The sequence below is a fragment of the Ambystoma mexicanum genome, chromosome 2q, assembly GCF_040938575.1.
Source record: "Ambystoma mexicanum isolate Mex_15411 chromosome 2q, UKY_AmexF1_1, whole genome shotgun sequence".
Lineage (NCBI taxonomy): Eukaryota > Metazoa > Chordata > Amphibia > Caudata > Ambystomatidae > Ambystoma > Ambystoma mexicanum.
Window position 1 is genome coordinate 1213064796 of NC_090924.1, and position 13649 is coordinate 1213078444.

At 45.0% G+C, this 13649-nt stretch overlaps 1 protein-coding gene across 3 annotated transcripts in view; it reads left to right on the forward strand.

Moving 5' to 3' along the window:
* The window catches only part of LRRC72 (leucine rich repeat containing 72), a 486094-nt gene that overhangs the window by 93361 nt on the left and 379084 nt on the right, over nt 1-13649 (forward strand). The gene's annotated exons all lie outside the window — the stretch shown is intronic.

The following is a 13649-nucleotide window of genomic DNA, read 5'->3' on the forward strand; positions in this document are numbered from 1 at the left end:
AACTATCATCAAGGTGTATATACTTACATTTATCAGCCTCAGAGAGAGGCACGGCTAAATCTGTTTTGCCAGGTTTCGAAACTCTGATCTGGCAAATGAACACAAATCTCTGTACAAGTGCTTGACTCACTGATCTATCTTCTAAACCAATGTGGCACTAACCTCTCATCAACATACGTTTCATACTTGGTTATTGACGTGATCAATATATTTCACAAAGAAAGGTGAATAAGGAACATATTTTGTGCTGTGGTTAACACAAATAGCATGTACAACAATGAATCCAGAATTCATTAGTGGATGAATTGATCAATTAAAACCTTACTTTTCAACAACAGCCAGAAAGCCTGCTGAGCCCCTCAGCAGAACACCATACAATATCGTAAATTGTTACTTGCATTTCTAAAACATGCGCACTGACTTCTGTGATGACTTTGATGGAGTCACCACTGTTTTCCAGGCGGTCACCTCCACCCACCCCCACATGGCCAGGGGACAGCAGCTGATACCTGATCCTGACCCTGGGGTGGCTGAATAAGGGAGGATCACATTGGGGGAGACAACCTCTGGGGAGATGTCTTGACTTCATTGGATGAGACATGGTTTCCCCCATTTTCCCTTGAGGATAACCCTCTCATACCTAATACCCTCATGGCCTATTGTCATACGTCTCCTCATAATCCTATGAAGGGTAGTAAAAAGCTTTTGCCAGTACCCTTAGGCCAACCTTAAAACTCTGAACTGCGTTGTGAAACATATGAAAACGCCTTTTCCAGTTCCACCTACCAATCATCCTGAACTGACTTGCCCTTGAAAACTATTAAGAATGTTTATCCAAGTTTATCGTGCAAATTGTCAAGAATGGACTTCCTTTCCCAGAATGACCAGAATACTGGGATGAGGAGAAACTGAGCAATGCAGAATGAATGAGGCCACAAGCGCAGGAGCACTCCAGTTGTTACATATACACACCTGTGATCGGGAAATGTAAAGAGCAGAAGCAGAGAGTTGAAGTCTGCTGCTGGCGGCAGAGAGCTGCACCTCTCCATGCGGATCGAGACTGAAAGGCTGACACCAGTGTTGTGGAGCTCGAGAGCTAAAATGAAAGAAAACTGCCACGTGAAGAGGACATGCTGCAGGAGCACCAGGAGCCAACGGTAGACTGCTGGGTGTTTGCAGGTGAGAGAGAGCAATGTTCAAATCACTGGAGCCTGGAACAAAGCAGACAAGCCCAGCGGAAACCAAAAGGGATGGGAAAGCCAAGGGGAACCATCGCGAGAAGGAACCAACCAAAAGACTGTCACAGGCAGACCGTGGGAGACACCAGGAACGCCAACAAGAACTGTTGAGTACAACCAGAGATAGCGCAGACACCAGGGCGTATCGGCAGCCATGCCGAATGCAAGCAATTGTAAATAAAGAAACCAAGAGAGAAAGAGCTTATTGTTAAAAGGGGAAATGAACTGCGAATGAAAACCTTACAAATATGTGAATGTATACAAGTATATGGGACACCCGCAGAGGAAAATATATCAAACAGATACATCATCAAAGAAAGTAAATGTGAAAGTCTGTGTGAGAGGGCAGAGGGCCCATATGAACAGAAGCCCTTGCAGAAGAGTACACTGGGCAATTACAAGTGTGTGAATACAAGAAGCCCTGGCAGAAGAGTACACTGGGCAATTACAAGTGTGTGAATACAAGAAGCCCTGGCAGGAGATTATACCAGATAATTACAAGTGCGTGAGTACAAGAAGCCCTGGCAGGAGAGTATACCATGTAATTACAAATGTGTGACTTCAAAAAGCCCTGGCCGGATAGTATACCAGGCAATTACAAGTGTGTAATTACAAGAAGCCCTGACAGAAGGGTATACCAGGCAGTTACAAGAAATGTACAAAACTTAAAAAGGTCCTGAGAAGAAATATCAGGACTAGAAAAAGGATGGTGTTAACCAGGAGAGAAGGAGCAAAAGCCTGGCAGGAGAGTATACCAGGTGTCCTAAAAGAGACAAAAGTAGAGAAACAGACAGTTTTTTGTGCAAGTGTTATTTATGGTCAAGAAAGGCACACAGAACTGTTACTTGTGAACATATCAGAAAGTAAAGAGGAATCCAGGGGAAGGGAGCCACCCACTTGAGCAAGGATGTTGTTCTTTGAAGAACTTTAGTGTTGGAGCTATTTATTCTTCATTTAATTTTTAAACACCTTTCTAAACCACCCAATGCTAAAGAAATTACCGTCTTCAGCCATAGAATTTAGTTTATGGTGTAAGGGTCAGAATAGAACTTTGGACACAGGACTTTTTTCTTTTGGACATTCTGACACAGACCGATCTTGAGTTTTGGTTTAGGTAGGGAAATTCCTCTTGGAGCAGGGCCAGAGTAACATTTTCCAAACCACTTTATTTTCAATAAAATTCTTTAATCAAAGTCATGACTCACTTGTCTCGGAGTTTCATTCCTGACTCCTCACATTTCTTTGTATCGGACAACCATGTGAAGGGTTTAAATATGTTTACATATACATTCATTTAATAATTGAACAAGGCATATCCCCACTCAACACTCTTCCCATCCCCTGTCTTTAATGAGAATGGCTGTACCCCAGGGAATAGAGAGTGGGGCTTTCCCCTCAGTCCTGTCTACATTACAGAGATGGGAGATTGGAGGAAGGCAGCTGGAAGTAGGAGAGGTTGAGGGGGAGAAGAGAGTGTGCCATTGGAAAGAGGTACCCCTAGGTATGCAAACAGAAATAAGGAGAATAGTGTTTAAGGAGTGTCATATGAGGATGAAAAGAACATCGGAGGAAAGGGGGTAGACAAGTCCTAAGGAGAAGCTTGGAAATCACAGCAAAGGAGAGCAGGAGGTGAGTCATAAGAGGAAGCTGGAAAGAACAGCAGAAGAAAGGAGGAGTCAAAAAGAGGGACACAGGAGGAACATCAAAGGAAAGGAGGAAGAAAATAATGATGGGGTTGAGAGGTCCTCAAAGTGGAGAAATGGTGAAACCTTTGGAAAACTCTTCAACAAAATGAAAAAGGAAAGGGTGAGGAGAACACCCAGGGTGAGAGTATTAAGGTGGTGGTTAGAGACAGGAAGGGAGAGGGGAAGGCATCGAGGGAAGAAGTGGGGTTTTAATGAGGAGGATGCTGAGGAATGGACCACAACGAAGGGGCAGGGGGGCTCCAATGGGTGAGAGTGTGAAAAAGAGATTGCAAGTAAAGCAGGAGGATAAGACAAACTGAAGAAAATGGAGCAGGGAAGTATCAAGCCTGTGGGGAGAGACTTAAGGTAAGAGAGGCGGAACAAGCAAGTGTCACAGCATTGAGGCAAAGACTGAGGACAGAGGAGGAGATGGGATGTTGGAAACGGAACAATAAACTCAACAGAGGTCGCCTTAGGTACGTGACCCTTGTAAATCATTGAGGAAGAAGATGAGGACTGATTTTCAGGAACCAAAGCCAGGATCCTGAGGCAGGGAGGTTGCTAAATTGTTCCAAATAATCTCTCTAGCCAAAGTCCTTCACACAACCATATGGTGAGCTCTATGGAGACTTGGTCAATGCTGTTCAAACCAAAAGCTACCCTTTCCTAGGCTAAACATGCAAGCACATGTGGAGGCCTTGATAACCAAAAGCAGGGTCTTCCTGAAGACGTCAACCAGTAAATGTGGCCCTGATCTATCGAGACCAGAAATACCAGAAAGAAGTACAGGAGACAAATTATCCCCCACCACCTGAGGCCCCACTTATCCTCTGAAACTCTGACAGACTAAGTAAACACCAGGACACCACAGGAGTAGAGGCTATTAGAACCTGAACACCAGGAGCTTGAATTCCAAGGAGACGTCTTCCTGAATATTTCTTTCTTGTTTTCCTGGGATGGTCAGTATGGTGCCTTTGAAGTATTTTGTGGAGGATTGCTTACTTTATCCCTTCTTTGTTAAACATTCCTAATAAAAACTCTCCTGAGACAAATAACTTCTGTCTGTCTTCTGGTGTTGATCCTGTACAGCTTCCTGACAATAGTCTGCAAGTATGCATTCCTGGAAGTGCCCCATTAGATATTGCATTTTCTCCTGGGTAGGGTGGGATCACATTTCAGATATAGCTTCCAAGTAGGTTTTCTTCACCATCTGTCTGTTACCATGCCTGATAGCTTGAAGATGGATGTATTCCATTTCTGGAGGAAAGACATTTCATGCTTCATCAGAGCATCATAGGATAATCAGCAAGCCCTCACATTTATGCAGCTTCCATGCTTATGTGCATTACCTACTGTAGTCAAGAGTACATCGAGACATATCACTATTTTCTCCTCACTGGAGAGGTAGAACAGTGAGATAAATCCACAAAAAGAATGTTGACTTTGGCTTGGCATTCAACTGCAGAGATGCAGGTCCACTCAAAGATTGCAGCTGCCAAAATACACAGGTATCAGAAAAGGAAACAACGGCTCCTTCTAGTCTGAATCACAATCCTTCATTCATGTGTTTATTCACTAAAGTAAAGAACCAATTTGTAAATGCAAACAGAATGCAGTTACATCTTAACTACCAAGATGTGCATCGCAGCACTTTTAAAAATATTAAAATATAATTTTCCAAAATGTAGATATTTAAAAAGTCAAAACTGCTTTTTTTAATAAAAACGAAATCCAACATCACTTAAACACAATTTAAACATAGTTAAAAATGCATGTAGTCCAGGAACCAATGAGTGGATTGTAAGGGTGCAGAAGGAGGAGACTGACGCACAGGTGGCATAGTGGTTGCTGTAGACTTTTATTTGAAATTAAAATAAAGAGCAAATCTACCTCTGCCTATATCTATGAGGAACTCCCTGCCTCAACTAAAGTACTAATGAGTCTGTCAGGATGTCTTACGTGATGAACCCAAGGTTTACATTCATTTTTATCCCCAAGAAAATCTTCTTACTATTAAGGGAACACATACACTAGAACAATCAAGATATTTCTGTAAGTCGCAGTGGGAGAGAGATCTAGGGCATCCGATCCAGGATCAGGCCTGGACCGATATCTGGTCAAGCACACACTCATCCTCCTTCTGCATTACCAATCGGGAATGTGCGCATAAACTTCTCCTGAGATGGTATTTCCCACCGCTTCAACTACACCACTTCAATCAGTCGCTGGACCCACAGTGCTGACGCTGCTGCGGCTCGCCAGGCTCCTAACTACACATGTGGTGGACGTGCCCGATGGTGACAGTTTTTTGGACCCAATGCATCGCTACCATCGCAGACATTACCCAGATCACCCTGCCACTAGAACCGGAACCACTCCTGCTGGGGTCCCCGATTCCAGGCATTTACCCAAGATCTGGCGCGCTTGCGGCCCTCATCAAACAATTGCTCTTGGCCGCGAAAATCACAATTGCCCGGACGTGGAAGTCCCGGAGGGCCCCCTAGCGGTGCTGTGGTGGTTGAAAATCTGGGACATCTTCATCGCTGAGAAGATCATGGCGGTAAATGGAGGCCGCCTCCACCGCTTCACGAACATTTGGTCTCCGGTAATAGACTACGTACGACCTGCGCTTCCCAGCGCTGACATACAAACCACGTCTGGTGGCAAATGCCCAGCGGGCTGCAGACGGGGAACAGGCTGGGTTGGCAGGGGAGCAGGCCCCGGGAGACAGCCAGAATCAGGACACGGAGACGGAAGCTCGGGATAGAGGTGGAAGACTCTTTGGTGTAAGATATGACAGGGGATGAGAAGTCGGGGATCGAACTTAATGGGCAAAGTGACAGTCCACAAGAGGCAGACCGAACTAAAGGGTGGTAACGGGTATGGGGGGGATATTCAACTATGTGTTAATGCTGCTAAAAAGTGCTGAATGTATAAGCAAATTTTGTTTTCCTGTGTGCTAACCAAAAATAAACAAGCTAAAAAAAAAAAAAGTCCTTTTGTACATGAAAGGCACTGAAACGAGGCCCTGTACTGTGGTAAAGAACTGAGGGAACTGCTGGCAACTTTCCTGTTGTTGCCAAAACACAAAATGCAACCATCTAATAAAAAGCGAGCAAATACAAAGTAATGATAGACAAAGTAGTAGCAGTTGCGGTTGTAATAGCAGTAGAAGTGGTGAAGGGAAGCTGAGAAGTGTTGGCCATGGAGTGGGACTGAGAGATTGCTGCAGGTGAATAAGAAAGGAAGAAACAGAAGAAAATGAAAGTAAAGGCTTTTCAACCAGCACACAAAGCCAGCAACAGAAAAGCAGCCTGAAGCAAGATAGGTACAAACACTGTGACCGGTATGGGAACGCGGGAAGCGTTCATGGAAGCTAGCAGCAGTGGGTGAAAGCAAGTTGGGAAGTATTGAGTGGGTTTGCGGACTCGATAAATAATCTGGCAACATATAAACCGGCGAAGCTGAGAAGAAGCCGGCAATCAACAGGGTGCAGCAGAGAGGGGAAGCACGAAGCAGCAGTGGGGAACGGTGGCTGCCGATGCAGTAACCAGTTATTTAACCCATGATCCCCACGACAAGGGGAAGGACGGAGTAGCACGGGGCAAAAGGAAGCTGCAATTAAGCATGCTGGAGACCAGACTGGCAATCTGCCTGTTGGCTTGTATTCCCCGACCCAAGAAGTGAGAGGAGGGGATATCTTGGGAGAAGTCCACTTCCTGGAGTTATGTTATGTTATTGAATTCTTATACGGTGCAACACGCCCAAAGGCCTCAGTCCGCTGAAAGAAAGGGGGCCAATACCCGGGGCCAGAACCAGGCCACCTGCGCAGAGACCCAAAGGGAGTAGGAGTGAGAATACCCTTAGGTTTCTTACAGTAGATCCATTTACTATTTGCTTGAAATGCAATGTTTCCAGGAGTGCACAGAGTAAGTTTGCTGTGGGTTTATTTTCTTTATTGAACCAGATGTTGAAGTCTCCCAGTATGACTAGGTTGTCATGGTAGGTTAATAAAATGGCGGTGGTGTCAGCTAATTTTGTTGCGAAGTTGGGGCTGTAAGGTGGTGGTCTGTAGATCAGGAGCAATACTACAAATAGTAGTGCAAATGAAATATTGCCACATCCAAGTAAAAATGACATAAACAATTGTTTATGTACAACAGGGCCATGGGTCAACTAGGCAGCAGTAAGAAACGATGAACATAACCGGGCCAGATGAGACTGAATAAAGTAACCTGTATAGACACCAGGAGGAGCAAAATGTATACCTTATTATAACACCAAGGAATAGGATTGTCCCTTTGGCACTGAGTACCGGACAGTAAAGACCAGGAAAGGGGATTTTTCCCCGGGCATTATAAGAGCAAGGAAGCGGTTTGTCCCTTTGGCATGGGATGGGCTTCTTTTGTCTACCACTAAGGAAGAAGGCCGCTTCCTTGGAAATAGCACACAGGCATCACTGAGCCAAATAGGCAGTGAGCCATAAATGGAGAACATATTGTTTTCTTCTCTAATAGCAGTTTTGGTAGGAATGTAGTGTGAAGGTTAGAATAGGTTTTGGCCGCAGGACAGTGGACTTTATTTTGGACACCCTGACAATGACTGGTCCACTAGTTAGTTGTGTTGAGGCAGGAAAACCCTTTATAAAGTTAGGGTCAGTGAGGCATTTTTACCACCCCACTTTTTATTTGGATAAAAAAGTTATGAAGCAAACAACCCTGTGTCCGTCTCCTTACTCTGGCCCTTCACACTTATTAACTTAAAGAGTCCACCATCCTGTGTCAAAAATTCCCCATCTGTCTCTTACACCTGTAACTAAACTAAACAATTGTACCAAAGTTCTTAGTCCAGGATAATGACTCTGTCCTCCTGGACTAGGTGGTACAGTTCTGGCTGAAAGTTCTCCAGTAGGGCGAGATGGCTCTCTTCCACTGTTTCCAGCACTTCACAAATAAATAAAAAGGGTGTAAATCCTTGAACGCTCTGCATCACAAAGTTCAATAATTTGTATCCAAGGGGGAATGACTCCCTTCCTTGATCCTTGATGCTTGATCCTCCTTGTGGTTGGCTTGCCAGGAGAATTACTCTCTTCTCCTGGCCCCTGTTAGTTTTGCTTTCCCAGCACACAACACCAGGGGGAATACCTCCCTTCCCCTGGTCCATTTTAGACTTTAGTTCACAGTTCACAGCACCAGGGGGGAATGTCTCTCTTCCCCTGGCCTTTCTTAGGCTCTACTTTACAGTTCACAACAGCAGAGGGAAAGACTCTGTCCCCCCTGACCATTCTCAGGCTCTGCTTTACAGTTCACAACACCAGGGGAATGGCTACCTTCCCCTGACCTTTCTCAACAAGCAAAGAGCCTATTGTGGGAAGGGTCCCTACCCTGGTTTCCTTTTTTCTTCTCCAGATGTACTCGGTGTAGTTTCCTGCCAAGTGCTGCAATGCGATATAGGGGTTCATACCCTTCTCTTTTGGGTGCGTGTCCCAGACCCGCACTTATTTATGGTTTGTTTTTGGCAAACCTGGTTCACTCTCCTGCCAGGTACTGTCACGAAGAAAACAACTTCCAATATGTTCTCTTTCACTTTTTTACTTTGGGAGTGGTTTTTGACCAACCACTGTGCCAAGGAAGATGATCCCTGATGCACTATTTCTCACTCTTGACTATGGCTTTCACACCCGGTCCCGATCCGGACTTCCTTCCTTTCTCTCCCGTTATCTGTTTCCTGGGAGCTCTGCACTGGATCTCTGCAGGGCAGCAGATCTTGGTTTGCACTGCTCATGTTTGCTCTGGGAGATCTTGCATGGCTTTGCTGCAGGATATTGTTGGCGGCCACAGTGTTGTTCTCTGGACACCTCGTCATCCCACTTCGGCTCACGCCACTGTCCTTCAGCCTTCAGCTCTGTCTGAGTGGTTCCAGTCCACCGGGACAGGGGTTCCCCTCTCCAGTCTCCTGCCTTGGAGAGCAGGTTTGCTTGCGGCTTTCCTGGCATCCTCTCTTTGAACTTCCTGGGCTGGACTGCCTCTCCTGCTGGCTGGTTGGCTCCCTTCATGGAGTCCTTCATCTATTTTTATATCGGGTGGTTGGCAATGGTTAGCATAATATACTAAGTTCCTTTTCAGTGTCTTTGGCCTTTTAATCGTTATTCCTCTGTGCCTCCTCCTCATCCAACTACTTCTATTAATACTCTCGCTTGGGTAGTCCATGAAGTCAAGTCTCCGGATCCACATAAATACATGGGTTGGATTGGTATAGGACTGGGATTTACAAGGTGGGCAGGTGTATAGGGTGGTGGGTGGTCGAAGTTTATTATACTGCATCTCTCTTGGATGTTCATCCTTGTCCCTAGAGGGGGAGTCTCCCTCCCCATTAGATCCTCCTGCTTAGCACCACCCCCAGGCAGACTTTCAGGTAGCGGCCTCACCTCCCAGGCCTCATGGGAAGGGGCTCCTCCTCGGCAGAAGTGACAACATTCAAGGGTTCGTCATAGGATATAGCAAATACTTTGGCATACTCTGTGTGAAACAGTGGGTGAAATCTTAATTCCAAGATGGCCGCTATTGTTGCATAAATTGTTTTTTCTACTGTTTTTGGCAGAACAACATGGAAGGCAACAAGGAAAGTAAAATTGCTGCGAGCAAAATGCAGCCAATCATATTGAACGAAAAGGGACATTTTTATCTCATTTGAAATTACAAATGTGATCACAACATTAGGATAATGCTCAGTGAATTAAAGAGATTTCCCCTAAACCTACAGTTTTAGCCATGTTGTTGATTTAGGACTTTCTATCCAAGGCTCGTGTTTTTAAAGTTGAGTATTTGCAATTTGAATAGGTGCTATTAGTAACAAGCTTTTCAAGTTAACCTTTTCTCTACCAGGATTTCACAACATAATTAATTGCGGTGGAAGATTCATCTCCAAAGACCTCTTTCTGGGCTTAAGGCCTTTACTGATGTTTTCGGGAGTATATCAAGGGTGCACCTCTATGGCGTGCCGCTGTGCAGGAAATACTCCACAGCGGCACGCCATAGAAGGATATGCTTGACATTTTACTTGGGTACTATGGGAATTAATGAGGCAAAGCCATATATCCTGTTGAAGTTACAACCTGGAAAGGTGTCACAGCACAATTGCGTAGGTTTTTCAATATGGAGTTTCAAAGAGTTACTTGGTATGACTGACATGCCCAAATATTTAAATTACTTTCCCCTCACCATAAAGATATCTTCAAGGTGCCACCTCCTATTGACTTTGATGTTGCAGCGCTCTAGTTTTCATTCTATGGTGCTGATCCATAATCCATTCCTACTTGAGAAGGGATGTATGACATCCTTCACTTTCTACTGACCCAATGGGGTCTGCATTACAACATTATCATCAGAGTATATCAATGCTGGATTTAGGGCTGTTTTAATTCTCTGGGACACAAGCATTGATGTCTGTCAAGACTCTAAGTAACCTGGTCATGTAGGCGTTGAATACGAATTGCACTAGCACACAACCAGGGCTTATTTTGCGAATCCCCATAAATTACGTGTAGGGCATCAGTCACGTTTGCACTTTGGCGCTCAAAAGTTCCCTGTGTAATTTTCTTCATTTTCACATCGGAGTACAAAACCGAGGTGTTAATTGGAGGCAGACCCACCTTTTCGCCTGCATTTTGCACTCCACCATGTACATCGAATAAACAAAGCCTGCCATGTATGCATGACAGGCAGCGTTTACAATGGTTTCCTATTGAAGGAGCCTGCGCCACCATGAAAATGTCATGGTGACTTAGCTGTTGCAGCATTTGTTTGGTGGAGAGGATGAGTGAGGCAGAAATTGATATTTCTTACTGTGCCCCCTCTCTTGCTTACAAGTTTAACGCATTACTTTTTTACGCAATAATTTTTACTTTACTCCTCGACGAACATGAGCCCCAGACATGCGTTAGGCCACTTTTGAAGTGACTGTTGTAAGTACTAATGCCGTTTCCATCAACCCCCAACTGTAGTCCGGTTTTATGTGCGTATTGCTCTTTTCCACAATAACTACCACAATAGAGCTCTTAAAAAAACATAAAATGCTGCAAGCTAATGATGAAACTTATTTAAATGGAGGACTCTTCAAAATCACCAGCCATGTGAACTCTCACTGATATTTCAGTCATTAGTTGCTATGGAACATGCATGGTTCATGACAGCCGAAAGTGACTCTATCTGCATATAGGCTGTTCACCCTTCATGTTTCTATTTAAAGCATTAGTTTGTTACAAATAGCCGGCGACACACCGTTTCCCCCCACAGTATGCATTGCAATTGCTTTCTACATGTTAGCTACTAGAAGAGATGTGCATGAGAGGTAGCATGGGATGAAGTAATGTTATTAATTTAAGGAATAAAGTACCTCTCACAGTACTTGAACAGGATATTGCAATTGGCCATAAAGTTCTTAGACCTAAAAAGCTCTTTAGGTCCAGTGAAGCTGGGCGTTCGGCCTACTTCCTCCTTCAGGTCTTCTGAACTCCTCAGGTCTCTACATATCCTATAAGCTAGGGGAAAATGTCACCTATGTGAGAAACCTGAAGGTGTCTCGCCCGCTATTCCCCAGGGATCTGTCATCCTGGTGGCCAGGACATGGCCATCGCTTTTGGATTCAGTTCCTGGGGGTGGACCAAAGCGGGAGGCTCACCTGGATGAAGGGTCTTCGGGGAGTGGAGGTAGGACACCTGACGGTGAGACGCGATATACCCTTCCCTGTAACACCTTTCCCCCATCCTACTAGGTAGGATACTTGGGCACTGACACCTTGACCCCCTGGCCCCCCGGACTAACACCCGAGCCGTATACCTGACATGTCCCAACACAATGGTCGGGCAGAGTCGGGCAACTACTGATAATTACACACACCTGACTTCATCACACTTCTCCACACAGATAAAAGGCGGAGTACGAAAGCACACTCATAGCGAGACAAAGCACACGAGGAAGCAGCAGTTCCAAGATGGCAGTTTAATACGAGGAGAAAGACGGCAAGACCGGCGAGGGTTGCAAGGAGGGAAGTGCCCTTGACCTTTTCAGAGCAAGACCGTTCCTGTCGAGAGCCTTCAAGAATAAGAAACATAAGACCTGGAATCAAAGCTGAACAGACCTGCAGTGTGTGTCGGAGGTACCCGGGGCTCTCCCGCGTTGATAGCCAAGGCAGGCAGAAGCATTTTCCACTGTGGTACTGTCATTGTCTCCTACAACAAAGCAGCACCAGTAAAGTCAGCACAGCCAGTGAGTCAGGGAGACTAAAACCAGTCCGGATTGTATTAGCGGCAAGGTTGCAAGTGGCAACATTGTATAGAGAGATCTGAAGAAGAACAGTGTGTGAAACGTATGTGACGAATGACGTGAATAACTAAACGGCAGATGAGTGACTGAATTCTTGAAGCCAAGACGGATACCATAAACCGAGTTGTCCGGAGCCACGTGGGTGCTCCTTCAAAAGTCTCTGTCAGATATCCAACTGAAAGCTGTTGTAAAAGAGATCTGTGGAATCAAAATGGTCCTGCAATGGGTCAAGCTAAACTCTGTGCACATTCGAAAGTCTTCGATAGTTGAAACTCAAGGAAATTGGTCCAAGCCCGGCTGAGGGAGACTAATTGTATAAAAGGGGATCTGAGCCCAGAAGAGGGGGACCCAAAGTATTGAACATTGTATAGAAGGATCTGAGCCCGGCTGAGGGGGATCCGGTGTGTACCGTGAGTCACCCGAGCAAGAATATACAATGGACATTGTATAAAGGGATCTGAGCCTGGCTGAGGGGGATCCGGAATGAAGAGTGAATCACCTGAATTGAAGGCTTGTAAGAAGTGAAGAACTTTTCATTTGTTTTTGTACATCATGCCATCTGAATCAACAGACTGTGATAAGGAAAGTGTAAGGAACTCATGGTGGTAACAGTAAAGACAGACCAAAGTGATCACAGTTCAAGGTGTTTATTAAACTGCAAATGCAGGGTTGAAAAATGCCTAACCAAAATCTAAGATGGGAGGAAGTGTCGACCATCAAATGATAAATAATGCTGTCCTTGTGGCGTCTTGTCAAAGTAAAAAGTCCTATACTAAAAAACTATCGCCAAATCCTTACAACTAATTACAGAAAGAATGTGGGATTGGGTTTTCAATAAAGAAAGAAGTGTTCAAAAATAATAATTCAGGATGTGATTGCCAAGCTTCTCCCTTCTCCACGTTTTGAGCACGGGACAAGGCGGGTCTCCTGAACACAGCACACACTTGAGCTTTCCCAGCATGAGCCGACAGTTCTGCATCCGCTATCAGGTTCTTCGAGGGCCAAGTCTCCTTTAACAAAAAGTCTCTTGCCTTCAAGGCCTGATGTTCTCGACAAACATACAAAGACCCCTCAGAAGTCGTAGTTAACAAATTAACAAGACAGTTCCTTTTTCAGTGAACTTTGGGTGATAACTTCCCACCCCTGGATCTCCCTCGGCCGGGCTCAGACCCAAGATGACAAGGGGGACACTTCCCTTCCCCTTGTCTTGCAATGCTTCTTGCTTTCACAAATCTTTGTCCTTTTAAACAGGTTCTCTGTCTTTTCTCTTATTTGTCGGCTTCCCTCTGCCGGGCTCACTCTTGCCAACCTTTATGAGACACAGTTCATGTACTAGTTTTCATCATGCAGGATTAACTTCCCTTAGCTTTCACAATTCTCTGTCGGTCAAAGAGTTTCAATGG